The sequence below is a fragment of the Portunus trituberculatus genome, chromosome 40, assembly GCF_017591435.1.
Source record: "Portunus trituberculatus isolate SZX2019 chromosome 40, ASM1759143v1, whole genome shotgun sequence".
NCBI classification, from domain to species: Eukaryota; Metazoa; Arthropoda; class Malacostraca; order Decapoda; family Portunidae; genus Portunus; species Portunus trituberculatus.
The window spans coordinates 26,724,302-26,738,827 of NC_059294.1; the positions used below are offsets into that span (position 1 = coordinate 26,724,302).

Consider the following 14,526-nt stretch of genomic DNA (forward strand, 5'->3'; position numbering starts at 1 on the left):
CTCTCTCCACTGGAGGGGCTCCACCTGCCCCACCAGCGGAGTCTGACTCGTCTCTCTCCACTGGAGGGACTCCACCTGGCCCACCAGCGGAGTCTGACTCGTCTCTCTCCACTGGAGGGACTCCACCTGCCCCACCAGAGAAGTTTGACTCGTCTCTCTCCACTGGAGGGACTCCACCTGCCCCACCAGAGAAGTTTGACTCGTCTCTCTCCACTGGAGGGACTCCACCTGCCCCACCAGAGAAGTTTGATTCGTCTCTCTCCACTGAAGGGACTCCACCTACCCCACCAGAGAAGTTTGACTCGTCTCTCTCCACTGGAGGGGCTCCACCTGCCCCACCAGAGAAGTTTGACTCTCTCTCTCCACTGGAGGGGCTCCACCTGCCCCACCAGAGAAGTTTGACTCGTCTCTCTCCACTGGAGGGGCTCCACCTGCCCCACCAGAGAAGTCTGACTCGTCTCTCTCCACTGGAGGGACTCCACCTGCCTCACCAGAGAAGTTTAACTCGTCTCTCTCCACTGGAGGGGCTCCACCTGCCCCACCAGAGAAGTTTGACTCGTCTCTCTCCACTGGAGGGGCTCCATCTGCCCCAACAGAGGGGTCTGAGTCGTCTCTCTCCACTGGAGGGACTCCACCTGCCCCACCAGAGAAGTTTGACTCGTCTCTCTCCACTGGAGGGGCTCCACCTGCCCCACCAGAGGGGTCTGAGTCGTCTCTCTCCACTGGGGGGACTCCACCTGCCCCACCAGTGAAGTTTGACTCGTCTCTCTCCACTGGAGGGGCTCCACCTGCCCCACCAGAGGAGTTTGACTCGTCTCTCTCCACTGGAGGGACTCCACCTGCCCCACCAGTGAAGTTTGACTCGTCTCTCTCCACTGGAGGGATTCCGCCTGCCCCACCAGTGAAGTTTGACTCGTCTCTCTCCACTGGAGGGGCTCCACCTGCCCCACCAGTGAAGTTTGACTCGTCTTTCTCCACTGGAGGGGCTCCTCTAGCTCCATGAGAGGAGAGATACGTCTCTCGGTAGCGTCCACCACTTCCTTCACAGGGTGTCTGCATCCACCCTCATTAGTGATGGTCATCACATTAGCTTCCCTTGGAAAGGGATTGTTCGCTTCACTCTGTTTAGGAGAGTTGTGCCCTGCACAGGGAGGCTATATCCCTTCTCCACCTGCAAGGATCATGCATCAGTGTCGCACTGCTTCACTTGTGAGAGCCGACCATGAGAAGTACTTCCATCTTTTGCTTCCCGGTCTGTAGCTCTCAGACTGTTCCATATCCACAAGCAGAAGCAGTGTCCCTTGTGGTGGTGGGCTCTCCTTGGCCTTGCTCTGCGTGCACGGCGTGCCCGCCTTTTGGCCGCGCGCAAAGGCTCCGGCTCTGCCCCCCGGCGCCGAGGTCCAGCTCGACCCGGGTTAAGGCGATACGCGTCGCCTGACTGCCGAGCTCCACTGTGCCATGCAGGAAAAATTTTCCTTACACTTACACTTTTTAAACCTTTTGGGAATTTTTAATCCAATTTCTCATTCACTTGGCGAGTGTGTGAGGGAATGGAAGTAAAGAGCTGTCGGCGAGGAAAGGAAGAGTGAAGGAAACAAAGGGCCTGTAAATGCGCACACATCCAATGTTCTAATGGTCAAATGTATCTCAAGTTTTCTTTACTATTTCGAGTTTTCTGCCTTTAAATTGTAAGGTGATACTATGCATAGGCGAATGGACTGCTACGGGCGAGTGTGGCCACCTGACCCTCCACAGCAGGGTAAGACCAAATGAGCTCCCAGATAGAAACACTGAGGCACAATTGACTACTGGTGCTATAAAACAAGAACATCACACACACACACACACACACACACACACACACACACACACACACACACACACGGCAGGGATAGGTTTGGAATAACAATCTGAGTTTTATTTCAATTTTTATTCATTTATTTATACATTTATTATCAATATTATAATTTTCTTTTCTCTTTGGCTAGTTTCCATACTGCAGTGGAAAAATAGACGCTTTTCACCTCCTGGAAATGTTTTAATTAACGTGGCTAGACACAACGTGGGCCGGAAGTTGGATCAGCCAGGAGATATTCTGAAACACTTTCTTTTTTGCCAAATCTCCACTACCTTCCAAAGACTCTAGTTGAAGTGACATGATTTTTAATGGTGTTTTTATTGGTCTTATGACAGATTAAAACGATTTCCGCGCTGTTAGCAGGAGAAACGCTCATCATAACTTGACTAATCATCTTTATGGTCTTAGAAAATAGCTGTGGTGAAAGAGCAATAAATAAAAAGCCAACTATGTGGGCAGTGGGTGAGATTCTACCATACTTTAAACACTTCTAAATTGTTCTTGACACACTGAGAATATTCATTACTGTATAGTTACCCGACTCACACTTCATACTTTTTTTTTTTTATCTCACCTGCAACATTTTCATTGTACAGATGTTTGTCGGGTTCCTGAAGATGCGTCGACGTGTTATCAACTTATCATCCACGCAAGCATCCCCAACCCAGCTAGTGTACCACAAGACAACAGGCACTAAGCAGGACGGGAGCGAGTGGCTGCATGCACTATTGAACGGGACGGCATTACGTTCTTCCCACAGTTGTATGACTACACTGAAGCAAGCCCAGAATAAAGTATTGAGTGACCATGATGTAAGTTTTGTGGTTTGCACATTACACTTTTATCTTCACGTGTCTCATTTTAAAAGGTTTTGTACTTTCTTGTTATTTTTTTCAGGACTTATTAATGTTGACGCCATTTCAATGTTGTTCCATCTCTTGTTCCAGGATTCAGTACTACTGACGCCAAAGAAGTGAGGGAAGTGTTTGGAGTGAGCGTGCAAGACGTACAACAGACACCAGACTGCTACTGCCGGTGTAGCCAAAGGAACAAGAGGAGACAGAGGAAGAGGAAAAAGAGGAAAAACAAGATGGTGATTCTTGGAAACGTACCAGTGAAGTTCTGAAGGTTGGCCGCAAATCTTCATCACTGGTGTAGTGTATTTCATTGGCCATTTGTAGATTGGGTGGATAAATTTGTAGATTCTGTAGACAGTTGTAGATGTGAAGTGGATAAGGTTTTTTGCAATGCCTTATCTACACCAGCAGAAAACAGTGATATGTAGAAGTTGTGCATAGCATTGTGATAGGAATATGCAATGTACATATGTATATAGTATTTAAAATAGGAGTGTGTAGACCAAGAGAGGAAAGTAACCTCTTTTAGAGATTTTGGTGAATTTTTTTTTCCAGTAGTGTTAGACATACACAGAGCTGCCAGATGCAGGGAAATTTCTCTGTTTTAGGGAAATTTAGGTCTCAACAGGGAAACAGGGAAGAAAATTCAAAATGTTCCAAAATCTAGGGAAATTTTGACCAACGGACTCACACCCTTCATCCGCAGTCCCCACCCTTGTCCTCCTCCCATCCTCTTCACCCGTCATCCGTACAATAATTATTTGTATTAATTTTTATCAATTATTTATTGTTTCCATTCCCTCTCAATTGAATTTCAATCCACTTCTGAGGTCTCTCTCGATCACTATATCCTTCCTCTACCGTTCACTCTTCCTTCCCTCATCCCCAAACAGCGTCATGACTTGTACGAGACCCGTACACCGTCCCTTCCCTTTCCTCCCTCGCCCTTGCTAGCTAGCTGAACCTGTATTCTACGAGACCGATAGAGACCCGTATTCACCCAGTGTCATGACACGTATGAGATCCGTATATCGTCCCTCCCCTTCCTTCCCTCGCCCCTGCTTGATAGCTGAACGTGTATTTCTACGAGACAGAGACGCGTATTCACCCTGTCCGCTTCCTACGAGTCCAGTATTACGAATCTGCCTCCCTCAGTCTTTCATACACTGTCGCTCAGCTCAGTTAGGTCTGGAAGTCTCTGAAGGATTCTATTACTGGAAAGATTTATGCATTGCACACTAGAGTCTCTGCTGTCTTGCATACCATTCTTGAGTTGTACATGAAGCCAAGTGTCTTAGAATCAACACCATTATCAGCTGTCAGGGTAAAAGACCCAAACAATTTCGTTAAATTGGAAGAGCTATATCTTGGAGGACGAATAACTGCATCCCTTCAGAAATACCAAAACCTTGACAAGCAGCAACTGGACACGTTCTAGTTGAGATGTCTGGACTTTTACATAGAAGGAGCCTCTCAAATTTTGCAAAGGTTTAATCTCAGTGATTCTGTATTTACAAATCTCAAGGCTCTAGATCCACAAAGTGTACTGATGAAGACAATTCCCTCTGTTGCCCCCCTAGCTGCTCAGTTTCCTAACTTGGTGTCTGAAAATGACTTATATGAGATAGACGGTGAATGGCGTTTACTGAAAAACACTGAACTGAATGTAGAACCTGATATTAATGTATACAAGTTCTGGCAAAAGGTTGGAGACTTGAAAAAAGGTGATGATTCCCCATTATTTTCACTACTAGGAAATTTCATGAAAAAACTGTTGTGTCTTCCTCACTCAAGTGCAAGTGTTGAAAGGGTGTTTTCTCAAGTGAATTAATGAAGACCAAAGTTCGTAATTCATTGAACACAGAATCGCTAAATGGAATGCTTCATGCAAGGAAAATTTTTGAAAATTCATCAGCTCACAGTTTCAAAGTTACACCGGGGCACTTGGAACTTATGACAGCTGACATCTACAAAACTTCAGATCTACAGGAATAGCAATCATTCTAGGTAGGTAACAATGAAGATTAACTATGTTTACATTATAGTACTCATTATATATTCGTGTGTGTGTGTGTGTGTGTGTGTGTGTGTGTGTGTGTGTGTGTGTGTGTGTGTGTGTGTGTATATATATATATATATATATATATATATATATATATATATATATATATATATATATATATATATATATATATACACACACGAATGTGTGTATGTACGTATGTAAGAAGTAAAAAATTACGACAGGGAAATGCTGCGCTAAATAGGGAAATATTTTTAGGCAAAACAGGGAACTTTTGGCAACTTGATCTGGCACACTGGACATACATATCACACTGACCACGGAAGGAGGTGGACGTGTGTGGTTCTCTCCGCTCTTCCTCTCTGTGAGCATACACGGCGGTCCTGCCTTGTTTTCTATTGGTGCTTTTATTAACTTTACTTGATTTTAATATGTTCATTGCCAAACTTTTATTTGCTTTTAAATCTTATGTTTCACTCATTTCTTGATGATGTGTAATTGGTAAGTGCTAAGTGGTAGTTTATTTTGGTGTTGGATTGTCGCTGTGTTCCTGGTCTAGCGGGTTGGTGGCTTGGTGCCTCACTTACATACCTTGCCCCAGTGCTATTATTTATCTGTTTCTCGGATATTTTATTCATTACTGTCATCTCTGTGTTGCCGAGATCACTAATTGTGCTGTGTGCCGGCAGGGCAAGAGCGATGTTGACGATCGTCAACCGTCATTACCTTGTTGCCAGGCTTGTTTTAACAAGCATGCTCCAACCTCAAATTGTGTAGCCCATCACTGTGCGTGTGTGAATGGTGCTCCTATTATTATTAATGAATTGCTATGTTACTTATCTAATAAGCTACGTGATAATATGTCTGTTTCTTCTCTTGTTGATTACTTGGTGCAGTGGGACGGCATCTCTAACAATGATCTAACCACTGCTGCTGCTGTAATACTGAACTTGATTCCTACATATGAAGCTTCATTGGAAGAAACAAATGAAAATTTTCCTGGGCGTCGTGAGTTGGTACTTAAGATTGTTAGCGCTCTACAAAGTCAGGAGTTTGAACAACTAGTTATCAAACCTGTGTTCGTTGCTGTTTCGCTTGATAAGCTTCCTCCTGCTCCGTTAGCGGCTGCTATCCCCTCGTCGGATGTCTCAACGGTAATGCAGATTATTGACGATTTAAGAGCAGATGTTTATAATAAGATTAATAACATCCGCGTCCAGACTGTCACACATCAGCAACTTGATACTAAACTGCATATTCTGAGTTCGACAGTAGCTCAAGTTTGCCATCAGCCACCAACTACAACAACTTCTCAGTCTCACATTATTAATAAGCCTACTTTATCTCAGCAGATTTCAGACACTTATGGGTTCAACACCGAGCGTCAGTGTCACATCTCTCCTACTAAAACTAATATTCGTTAGAGAAGAGAATGTTACTCAGTCTCCAGTCCCGGTCGCCTCTATAAACTCTAGGCCTACTCCGATTATAGAGGCTGATGGTAATGAGAGTGAGAATGGTGACACAAATGTTACATGGGCCACTGTGGCCAAGCGCAGGCGACAGGTGGTGAATGGGACCGGCACGGCGGAAACTGCTCAGCAACATGTTGGACGATTGAAAGTTGTACAATCCACAATAAAGATATTTGTGAGTAGGCTTGATCCTGCCACTACAGAAACGGAACTGACTGCATATGTTAGAGATGTTGTTGATGTTATACCCACTAGCTGTACGAAACTTAAATCTAAATATGACACATACTCATCTTTTCTCCTTGTTGTGCCAATGGATGAAAAAGATAAGATACTAGATGGATCAAAATGGATGGTTGGTAGACTTATTAAACCATTTGTAAATAAATCTAAGAAACAGACTCAGAATATCCAGTCTTTATAGAATGCCCATTAGTCCCCTCTTGTTTGGGCAAACGTTTAAAAATTAGTTTTATTAATGCACAATCTGTTCGTTATAATAAGCATACTATTTTATTTGATTATATTTTAGAAAATGATTTTGATATGTTTTGTTTAGCTGAGACCTGGCTTCTGGACACCGATACTCAGGAAGCTGTTGATCTTACTCCTGCAGGTTATGCTATTGTTAGGAAAGATCGGAAGAAACAACACCGTGGAGGTGGCCTGGCTGTTGTACTCCGTTCTACCATTTGTCATAGAATTTGTAGAGTTCCTACGCTTAGTTCCTTTGAGGTTTTACTTTTAAAAATAACCATTTTTAACACTACTCTTTCTCTTTTAGTCATTTACAGACCACAGCGTCCTGAACCTCTGTCTCAGTTTTTATCTGACTTTGAAGAGCTTTGTGAGATTCTTTTGGATGTGAATAATCCCATCCTTATGTTAGGTGATTTTGATATTCATGTAGACAAACCGGAAGCTGGCGGTGCTTCCAGGTTTGCTGACATTCTTTCCTCTTATCCTTTTTAGCAACATGTAAACTTTCCTACTCATACATTAGGCCATTCTCTAGACCTTGTGATTTCTCGCTCCAAGGAGTTAACAGAAGTTTATTCTGTTCTACCCGGTGAATATTTAACTGATCATTGTGCCGTGCATTGCTCATTGTCTGTAAACAAGCCCTCTACACCTCGACGGACTATTACTATGAGACGACTTGTTGATATAAATATTGAACAGTTTCGTAAAGATATTGCTACATCTCTTGGACAGCCTGTTCCGAACCATTCCACTGTTGAGAGTATGGTTTCTCAGTATAATCATGTGTTGGGTAGACTATTAGACGAGCACGCTCCTCAGTATACTCGTAGTGTCTACATTAGACCTGATTCCCAGTGGTATAATCAAGACGTTATCTTAGCGAAACGTGAGAAGCGAAAATGTGAGCGGCAGTGACTGAAGAGCAGGCGTCCTGACCATTTATATGAATTTAAACGTAACCGAAACATGTTTAATAGAAAGATTAAGATGGCTAAAACTACTTATTACCGAGAAAAAATAACAGCTTGTCATCGTGATACCTCTGAGTTATTCAAGGTTTATAATACCATTACTGGACATAGAAAACCACATTTGTATCCTGAATGCAACAGTGATCAACAGCTTGCCGATGATTTTGTTAACTTCTTCCATCAAAAAGTTCATAATATTAGAGAACAACTGGACGAATTTCCCTCCACCTTATTCACTGAGACTCAGTTGTCGTACCTCTATGACTGAATTCAATCCTGTTTCTGAACAAACAGTCCGAAGAATTATTATGTCACTTCCCAACAAGTCATCCTCTTTAGACCCTATTCCTACCTCTCTGTTTAAACAGTGTGTTAATGAGCTACTTTCTTATATATGCACTTATATTAATATGTCTTTGTCTACTGGCCACCTCTGTGTCTCTCTTAAAACTGCTATAATTACCCCAATACTTAAAAAAACGTCTCTTGATCCTGTATTTGCCAATTACCGTCCTATCTCTAATTTGCCGACTTTGAATAAAATATTGGAGAAGGTGGTCTCACAACAACTATCTACATACATATACACAAACAACCTTGCTGACCCTCGCCAGTCTGCTTATCGTCCCAATCATTCTACTGAGCTTGCTCTTTGTCGCCTTCTCAATGATGCTCTAGTGGAGGCAGACAGAGATAATGTTACAGCTCTCCTTCTTGATCTCTCTGCTGCATTTGACACTGTCGACCACGACATTTTACTCAAACGGCTTGAGAATATATTTGGAATACATGGTGTGCCTCTCAAGTGGTTTGGAAACTATATAAAGGGGCGTGTTCAACAGGTTTCCATTGATGATTCAAAGTCTTCCGCGATTCCTCTTCTTTACGGCCCCCAAATGGGAACCGCCTTGTCGTGGTGGGAGGGCTTGCGTGCCCCTGTGACCTGGCGAGCTAGGCTAGAGGGGGCTTAGTCTCCTGCTCTGCCCTTTCGAGGGGGAGAGGGCTACCCATGCTAGTAAGATCGCCAGTGAGGGGCCAGACTAAATGGTTCCTACGTAGGCTGCCAGTGGACCAGCGGAGCCACCCGCTGGAGGGATCGCCCAATAGGGGCTGTCCTGTGCTGGATGGTTGGGTGTCCAGGCTGGGATGCTTTGGGAGGGGGGTCTCAGCTCTGTCGTGGACAAACATTCGTATCATGTGGGGCCTTTTTTTAAAACGACTGGTCCGCATGGGGACGAGGTACCCCGTCCACGGCAGCCAGCGCTTCCTCCCATTGTAGTCCCAGTAGGTGGTTTCCCTTGCCCCTGGAGCCAATTTTTTGTGTAGCTGTTTTTATGGGAAAACACAAAAAACATTCAGGTTCTCGTGAGGTGGCTGACCTGGCCCACGAGACGTCATCTTCAGGTCTGAGTAAGGAGGAGGATTCCCCTCCACAAGGGCCTCCCACAGCAGTCTCCTGTTCTGGAAGTTCTTTTGAGGGATGCATTTCTGCTGCATATGATTCTCTTGTAATGGTAAATGTTAATCCATCATTTTCCTATCATGCCTTGCACTCACTTCTCAAGGCGTATGGTACGGTTGTTCGCATTCGACTGGTTTATGATAAGGACTTTCCTTCTAACCGCTGCTATGTAACGTTTATGTCATGTGATGAAGCTCGTTTAGCTTATGAACATGTAGCATCTCTGCCCTCGCCGGCCATGGCTTTAAAACTGAATTTCTCCAGTCACGTAATATTTCAGACAGTGACATGGATTACATCCCAAATGTTTTTGAAAACTATTTAGAGAATTCAGTTCCAGCAGTCCGCCAGATCCCACCTCCACGTTGGTTTGTGGCGTACTATAGAAATGGGCGTGGAATTTCATCCATGCCTCCCGGTACCTGTCCAAAGAAATCGGCACGATTCCTGAGGGGAATCTGAAAAAGTATGGGAAGGGGGTGCTTGTGCGAGCAAAAGATCTTACGCAAGCTAGGATGTTGCAACATCTCCCATGCCCTTCTGACAGCATGTTTGAGACTGTTAAGGCTCATCCCACCTTTAACTATAGCAAAGGTTGTGTTTATAGCCAAGACCTCTATGAATTCCCAGAAGAGGAAATACTAGCAATGTGCCCTAGCTCAGTACAAAAGGTGACTAAGATGAGGAACTCCTCCAACATGGTCCTTCTCACTTTTTGGGTCCACCCTTCCTGACCGTGTTAATATCGGTCCTATCAACCTTAGGGTGAGGCACTTTGTTTCTCGCCCTCTTCAGTGCTTCTCATGCTATGGGTACGGTCACGGGAAAAGCTCGTGTAAGGAAGCTTCCCGATGTGGTAATTGCTCTGCACTCGACTCGCATTCAGAGGAGCATTGCAATGGTGCAGCTTATTGTTTTCATTGTCGTGATGCTCACCAGGTACGTTCCAGGCAATGCCCCAGGTATCGCCTGGAGCAGGACATTCTACAGCTTGCCAATAGTCAGTTTATCAGCCTCGGTAGCGCCCGCCGTGAACTCCTGTACCGCCAGAAGGATGGTACTGGTGCGACATCCTATGCTTCATTGGCCGCTCGCTCTTCGGCTGAGTCTGCCGGTCCGAAGACAACTCCTCCTGCTACCTCTCGCTCTGTTGGGGCGGGTGGTACTGTTTATCTGGCTAACAGGTTTGCCATTTTGGCTGATGACTCGGTTGAGTCATCTCTTAGAAGTGACGAGAAAATACGGACTTGAACAAAGTTACCCATGTAGTAGATGTCCATTTGCCACCTGTATCTCCTAAGCCTTTCAAGGGTCTAACTAAGCGGCACCGCGGCTCTGCGGAGTCGTTAGATTTAGCTCAGCATAAGCAGTCTAAGTTTTCTCCCGGTGCTTATAATCGTGAGTCCTCCAGGGACCGCTCTGCTAGGGTAGCTCCAGTAGTTTCTGTCCAGCCTTCTGTGACGCCCTCCGTCTCAGATCGGGCTTCTTATGATGAGGACGGTCTGAGCATGGAGACGTCCGATGATATTGTCATAGCCGTCCCTCGTGGACCAACTGTATCGGAAAGTGCAGTCCTGCCTGATCCTCGTCCTCCGAGGACCAGTAAAAGTGATGATAGTTCGCATCACCCACCGATAAGCCGAAAGGCTGAGGTCCAACGACCCGGCACACCTCAATTCCCGGTGTCTTCTCGTCGTTTGATTATTTCTAGTCAGGTCAGTCACGGGCAGCCTCAAAAGGCTCGCTCGTCCACTGCACCCAAATAGTCGTCTTCAAGCTTCTACAATGGAACTGTAGAGGCCTTCGCGCCTCGTGGGGGGAACTCCGAGCTTTGCTGTCGGAGTTCTCTCCAGCCTGTGTAGCTCTACAAGAGACTATGATAGGTGATAGTACTTATTCTAGTCCTCCTGGCTATCGTGGTTTTTAACACTCCTTTCCCTGACCAGGGCCACCACGGTGGCACAGCTATTCTAGTCCGTCAGGATATACCTGTTATCCCGGTACAACTTAACTCTCCCTTCAGGTGGTTGCTGTTAAGGTCTTTATGGGACGACTGTACACCATCTGCAGTTTATATCTACCTCCTCGGCTTCCTGTCTCCAGGGGTGAGCTTGACGGCCTGGTGCGTCAGCTGACTCCGCCTTTTCTTTTGTTGGGAGATTTTAACGGCCGTCACCCATTGTGGGATGAAGGTGCTAGTAATCCTCGTGGGGTTTTAATCGGTTCTTTTATTGAGGATGAGGGATTGGAGATTTTAAATTCTGGGGATGTTACACATTTCCACACTCCTACTGGGACTTTTACAGCTATCGATCTTTCTCTTTGTACATCTAATTCTTTCCTTGATTTTAATTGGCGAGTCCTACCGGATTTACACGGTAGTGACCACTTTCCGATTTTATTGCAATCTGTGAAATCTGAGCCACAGTCCCGGCCACCACGCTGGGTTTTAGACAAGGCAGATTGGCGTCGATTCACAGACCTTAGCTCTTTTATTCGTCCGCTGGCTGACTTTTCTACTTGTGCTGAGGCTGTTGATTATTTTACTGATTTTTTATTTCTTTAGCCCTTCAGACAATCCCTAGGACGTCAGGTCGCTTTACTAAGCGTCCCGTTCCTTGGTGGAACGCAGCATGCACTGCAGCGGTTAAAGAGAAACGGTCAGCTTTCTCTCGTCTCCGGCGACATCGTGGGGACCCACAGTGCCTGGAAGCTTTTCGGCGATGCCGAGCTCGGGCCCGCCGCATTTTGAAAGAGGCACAAAGAGCCTCGTGGAAAGCCTATATCTCTTCCATAAACGTCCGCACCCTCTTACGGATGTCTTCAACAAAGTCCGCCGAATTGCTGGGAAGTATTCTGCTCCTTCCCCACCAATTTTGTTGTCTGCTGGGCGAACGGTGGCAGACCCTAGGAATGTCGCTGACCTCTTCGCGGAGCACTTTGCCAGTGTTTCCCAGAGGCATCCTGCAGCTCCGGGCGCACGTCACCGCCAGAGAATGGAATCTCTCGGCATAAACTTTTCTTCCGCTGGAGGAGTCTTATAATGTCCCTTTCTCTGCTTCCGAGTTGCGGACCGCTTTGTCCCAGTGTCACGACTCTTCTCCTGGGCCAGATGATATACCTTATGCCTTCTTGCGCCACATGTCTGACACTGCTTTTAACTTTCTTTTAAATCTTTATAATATGATTTGGCATACCGGTGACTTTCCATCTTCTTGGGCTGTGGCAGTGGTTCTCCCATTTCCGAAGCCTGGGAAAGATAATCTCCAGGCTACGAACTACCGTCCTATATCTTTAACGTCCTGTATTTGCAAAGTGTTAGAAAAGATGGTAAATATAAGACTCATGTGGTATTTGGAGAGGGGAAGTACTTGTCACCGGTACAGTACGGCTTCCGAAAGATGAGGTCTACTACTGATGCTCTTTTATCCCTAGAGTCTTCCATTTGTGAGGCCTTCGCTAATCACCACCATCAAGTAACAGTCTTTTTTGACCTGGAGAAGGCCTACGACACGGCTTGGTGTCATGGCATTTTACAGTCTTTGTTTAATTTTGGCCTTCGGGGCCACCTTCCTATTTTTATCCAGCAGTTTTTATCCAGCCGTTTTTTACGGGTTCGAGTTGGGAGTGTTCTCTCCGATGCTACAGCTTTAAATGACGGTGTCCCACAGGGAAGTATTCTTAGTGTTACGCTATTCGCAGTTGCAATAAATGGTGTTATAGATACTCTACCGGATGGCATTCACAGTTCTTTATATGTGGACGACTTGTGCATCTCTTTTGCTGCTTCTAGGATGTCACTGATTGAGCGCAAGCTCCAACTGGCGATCAATAGGGTGTCCAGTTGGGCCAACATGAACGGTTTTCGATTCTCCACCTCGAAGACCGTAGCCATGCATTTTGTCGCAACCGTGGTGTCCATCCAGACCCGGATTTATACCTCGCCAATAGACGCCTCTCATGCGTGGAGGCGACTCGATATCTTGGCCTTTTATTTGACAACCGTCTCACCTGGGTTCCCATTTTCGCTCTCTTAAGGCGTCTTGTCGGCAGGCACTATCCCTTCTTCGGGTTTTAAGTCATACCTCTTGGGGTGCGGACAGGGACACGTTGCTGTTGCTTCACCGTACACTCATACTTCCGAAGCTGGAATACGGCTGTGAGATCTACTCATCCGCAACAGATGCACGACTACGCTCGCTTGACCCCGTGCATCATGCTGGGGTCCGCTTGGCTACGGGTGCATTTCGGACATCTCCAATACCTAGCCTTCTAGTGGATGCTGGTTTCTGGCCGCTCGACCTCCGGCGCCAGTCTTCGATGCTCCGGTGTTGGTTTCGCACCCACCGTCTGCCTGATTTTGTCCCCTGTGTGTCAATGTTGCGGGACTCGCGCTCGCAGGCGTATGTCACTCGACCGAGTCTCCCTAAACCTTTTGGCCTACGTGTTGCAAATCTCATGGCAGAGTTATCTATCGACCCCACTCCTGTGTACTCTTTCCGTCTCCCGCGAGTTGGTTATTGGCAGCTTCCTGTTATCTCATTATGCCCTGCCATGGATGGCAAGAAGGATTTTTGCCAGCTCTGTCCCACACACGGTTTTAGAACACTTTTTATGCATTCTGATGATATCCCTGTTTTTACTGATGGCTCCAAATCCGACTCAGGCGTTGGATTTAGTGTGGTTTTCCTCTTTTTATCGGTCTGGCAGCCTTCCTTCAGTGGCGTCCGTTTTACTGCGGAGCTGTCTGCCATAGTCCTAGCTTTACAAATAATTTTTACTCTACCGGTTTCGTCTTTTACAATTTTTAGTGACTGTCGCAGTGCTCTTACTTCTCTCTCTTGCACTATATCCTTTAACCCTTTGGTTTTATCAGCCCTGGAGTGGCTATACCTTCTTACACAACGAGGATATCGTGTTGGGTTCTGTTGGGTTCCTGGTCACGTTGGTGTTCCAGGGAATGAACACGCAGATCGCCTCGCTAAAGAGGCAGCAAGTCGCGCTCCATCTCCTGCGTCTGTTCCGTTTCGAGATGTCTTTCCTCTAATTCGTGAGGCAGTTGCAGCAATCTGGCAGAGGAGATGGCTAACGGGGGTCGCAACCTCGAAAATGGGAGAGATCACTATTTCCTCTATCCCTCACTGGACATACACCCATGTTCGAGATCGACGTTTACAGACTTTATTGGCGCGACTGCGTATAGGTCACACGTACCTTACACAGAGGTACCTGTTGACCAGGGACCCTCAACCTTACTGTGATGACTGCCTGGTGCCGCTTACCGTGCGGCACCTATTGGTAGAGTGCCCTAGTTTGATAGAGTTACGACACCGCTACCTCTACCGCTGTCGCGGTAGAGATAGCGGTGTCTATTATATCTCAAAGGTCCTTGGACCA

General features: G+C 46.0%; 1 protein-coding gene across 2 annotated transcripts in view; it reads left to right on the forward strand.

Moving 5' to 3' along the window:
* The first annotated feature begins 3,324 nt into the window (after nt 1-3,324).
* LOC123516302 overlaps nt 3,325-14,526 on the forward strand; it is a 71,243-nt gene continuing 60,041 nt past the window's right edge. Inside the window, exons 1-2 of one of the 2 annotated variants that reach the window (XM_045275578.1) lie at nt 3,325-3,901; nt 4,296-4,722. The gene's annotated coding sequence lies outside the window, so the exon portion shown is untranslated. Of the gene's footprint in view, nt 4,723-14,526 lie in introns of both variants that reach the window. The other variant, XM_045275576.1, reaches the window with a different exon arrangement.